Source organism: Coptis chinensis, chromosome 6 (genome assembly GCF_015680905.1).
Source record: "Coptis chinensis isolate HL-2020 chromosome 6, ASM1568090v1, whole genome shotgun sequence".
In the NCBI taxonomy this organism is placed as follows: Eukaryota; Viridiplantae; Streptophyta; class Magnoliopsida; order Ranunculales; family Ranunculaceae; genus Coptis; species Coptis chinensis.
This window is the reverse complement of record NC_141461.1, coordinates 74,998,381-75,002,612: the sequence shown is the minus strand read 5'-3', so window position 1 is coordinate 75,002,612 and position 4,232 is coordinate 74,998,381. Positions and strand designations below refer to the sequence as shown.

General features: G+C 36.2%; 1 pseudogene; it reads right to left on the bottom strand.

Moving 5' to 3' along the window:
- Nucleotides 1–2,583: 2,583 nt before the first annotated feature.
- On the bottom strand, nt 2,584–3,924 carry LOC147494453 (short-chain dehydrogenase reductase 3b pseudogene; annotated as a pseudogene).
- Between the last annotated feature and the right edge of the window lie 308 nt (nt 3,925–4,232).

The following is a 4,232-nucleotide window of genomic DNA, read 5'->3' as shown; positions in this document are numbered from 1 at the left end:
TGGGGTTGAAGACCGGGGCAATTTGGTGTTTGACAGTTCGAGCACTAGCCTTCTCTCATAGCTCGCCTCTTTCGTGCGTATGAACTCTTACCTAAACCAGAAATGATTTTCGGTATATGTGTCCATATCTTTAGTTGCAGTTCTCTAGGAAATTCTTGGACACGATCATTGAAACTTATCCATCTAGTCTTGCTAGGTGGAGGGTTTTTAACATAAAACATTTTAGAAAGTTTTTAGAAAGAGAGATTGAGAAGGGGGAAATATTTTTTTTTTTAAAAAGAGAATTTTTGAAAATTTTGTACAAGTTTGAGTCTTTTAACGTCAGATTCTCGAGACAAATAGAGAGGTGGAGGCAAAAGATAGAATTAAACAGATAATAATATCACTTTGGGTTACTCTATTTGTTTAATTCTCGTTTGAAGATGCCTTGTGTTTTTTTTTTTAAGCAAAAAATTATCTCTATCCATATAGAGATTTTGACAAGAAGATAAAATTATACATGAATCCGACATCATTTTGGTTACTCCGAGGCATATAATTTTCATTTTTATATCCTCTAGTTTTGAAAACTATGGAGAGATGTTTTAAGAAACTCGTAATTCAAAAGCTGTGATTCTAAACTCTAATTTTCTTTCTAGAAAACAAACCATAATAGATAATCTTAGGCAACTTTCGTGTCGGCTCTGTGGCGAACCTAATCTAGACAGACAGAGCTTCAGCTATGCGAGTTAGGGGATTTACTGCGCAAGACATGAAATGTCCCGACCCGGCGAATAGCTCGGTGATATAGGCGACCCTTAGTAAGCAAAACTGATCTCAAACTGCCCCTAGATTGCGTTGTTCTAGGGGTTGGTATGTGTAAAATCCATTGCCAATTTTGAAAAATCACATTACTATTGATGTATCGAGAATCTTGCATTAAAAGAATAGAGAAAACAACTATTTTTGAAAAAGATGTGTAAAATAAAGAAAAGAAAAATTGTATACTCGATCCACAGGTTCACACTTACTCAAACGACGAGTAAAAAATGTTTTACAACGAATATGCGAGGTATACATGGACTAAGGTTTCGACACTTACAACCACACACTCCAAGTGGAATGGTCTGGTTATCTTATTAATGTATTCTTTTTTAAAGCAAAAGATGGAATGGAATGGGAAAGGAATACATCAAGGAAAAGAGAATTTAATCCTCGTAGATGGGATGATCATGAAAGAGTTTTTAGAGCTCCAACTTCATTCACGTCACTTGTTGCTTCAAAGATTATGTTTGTTGGTTTAGGGTTTAGAATAGCTTGACCTGGAAACACACATTTCTGGGTTTTGTCTTGGACTAACAAGTTCAGATATTGTTGCATGGATGCTAGGATTTGAGTTTGTTGTTGCATAACAGATAGCATTATTCGGTGGGGGTATTATTGTAGGTCTTTGGCAGACGTCCACCATCACATTTTGGATTTTCACCTAGAGGGTGCAGTTCACACAATACACAGAGGAGTACGAGCTTCAAGCTATACTTACGAGCGTTCGCTAACACTCACGAAGCGTCTACCTTTAGGTACTAGATTTAATTTATGTTAAACCACATTTGCATTCTTCATATCCAAATGTTTTACAAAACAACAATAGGATTCTCTCTCTCTCTCTCTCTCCTCATAATATTCTTACTCATAGTTATCTCTTTCCCCTCACGTCTACTCTCCCAGTTCTCTCTTTCTTTCTTTCTCAAACTTCCATTTATTTCTTTTTCTCCACAACACAAAAAAACAAATAAGACGCTAATACTCACCAAATAACTCGACGCGTTAATATAAATTTATCAAATGAGAGAGAGTTTCTTTGGGCGGTTCCAAAAAGTTGGTTTCTCGAATCACATCGTGATAAACTCTCTTACTTCAATTCTTGGATAGTAAATTCTCCTATTTACTTTATTTTTTATTCTATTTTAATAGAAATAACAATAAATATTGATGCACATAAATGACAAAATGGCCCATGAGCCAAATGATTGAGCTCCACTTGTACCGACATAAAATAAATATAAATATATGGGCAACTATGGAAGAAGAAAGCGAAAGAAGCCACTAGAAACTTACGTTGGTGGAATGCCCAAAAGGAAGTGAGGAGGCTTCCACCAGGGTGGGTTAGAAAAACTCTTTTTTAGATTTCGAAAAAATGGTCGTTTAGTACCATGAACTTTGCTGGTTTTATCAATTTGGGCTAAGAACTTTTTTTTTGAGCAAATTGGACCATGACTTTTCTTTTTTGTATCAGTTTGGGCCACCGTTACCATTCCGTTACTTCACATGCTTATGTGGCATGCCAGATGTATATGTGTCTGACCAAATGCTCATGTGTCACCGTTGAAGTGCACACCTAATCACCGGTGATGTGGCATCGAAATTTCGAAGTGTTTCAAATCCGAAATTTCACCAAAATTTCAAAGTGTTTCCTCAAATTCAGATAGAAATCCCTGGGACTGTTATTACTTTGAGTTACAGGGGCTTTTTGTAATCAAATGCAAACAAACAATTAGCAATCTAATCAAATGCAAATAAGAGGTCGAGTTCTTTTCTTCTTCATCAGGGAAACTGCTCAACCTCAAGACTACAAGCTAGAGGTGTAGCAACACCAAAAGGTGAAATGGAGTTGACTCCGATCCCATACTCTCCTAATTCACTACAAACAGATCGGACCAAGCCCACAACTGCATGCTTCGACGTGGTGTAAGCATGTGGACCTGAGCCTCCTATACACGCTTGAACACACTAGCAAAGGTGCAAATGATCGAACTACTGAATCTGTTTTGCCACCATAGCACGAGCTGCATACTTCATTGTTACTGCCACACCACGTACATTAATAGCCATGGTATTATCAAATGCTTCCATGTCTAACTCTAGAATCCCATGTATAGCACCTATAACACAAGCATTACTAAACATAATATCCAAACCTCCATACTTGTCCAACGTATAAGCTACTATTTCTTCAACCTGTTTCTCATCTCTCACATCACAATGCCGATAACTAGCCTTTTCAACACCTATGGATTCCACAACTTGATGACCCAACTCATCTTGAACATCAGCTATCACAACAAAAGCTCCATTTTCCACAAACAATCTCGCGATAGCTCGGGTTAAAAAATCAAACCCGGCCCAAGTATTTTCTTGCGGGAAGGGTAAGTATCTTCAATGATAATAGTGATGATTTCACCTTTTGGTGGGTTTTAATCGATTATGATCCTTGGTATTTGTTTTCGGGTTATGGCGAACATGGGTTTTCACCCATTACTGATGATCTGTGCGTGCTCATATATGAAGAAGATGAGATGATACATGATGACATCATCACTATTTAGTTTGGGCATACGACTTCTTAAACTTAGGGGGTGTTTGTTTTTCCTACTTATAACTTATAAGTGCTTGCTACTTATAAGTATCAAACACTTATAAGTGCTACTTATAAGTATTATAAGTGCTACTTATAAGTAGGTCCTAAAATATGTTTGTTTTTTACTACTTATAAGTACTTATAAATGGTAGGGGTGTTTGTTTTTTTTTTTTTGTTTTTTCAAGCACTTATAAGTGGCGACATTACAATTTTACCCATATTTTAATAACACATGTACTCTATTGTCGAAGTTAATGACGATCATATAAGAAATCAATTTAATAGAAGTAGAAATAAATTCATATAGACCAAGCATTAAACAATCCACAATAGACATATTATTTATTATGATAATCATGAAGTGCTATTGGAAAAACATTAACTTCTTCTCATTTGCATCAACTCATTTGCTATTTGGTTAGTTATGTAATTTTATATGCGTCCATGGGTAGTTATGTAATTTTATGTCTAATCCCAACTTATAAGTTGACGTAAGTAGAATTTGCTCACTTACAACTTTCTGCCATACTTATAAGTTTTTTTGACCGTTGGCTACTTATAAATAGGAAAAAACAAATGGGTAAAAACAAGTGGTCCACCACTTACAAGTGCTTATAAGTGGTCTAGCACTTATAAGTAGGAAAAACAAACACCCCCTTAAGTTTCCTTTGGGCTTAAATTTGTTAGAAAAAAATGAACCGTTTCAGTCTTTTTATGTAGCGGATTTGGGCCCATTGGGTCCATGGGTAAGTCCAGCACACATAACAGCCGTTTGTACACATAGGCAGCCGTTTGTACACATAGGCAAATTTTCTAACGGAAATACACTGGTGGC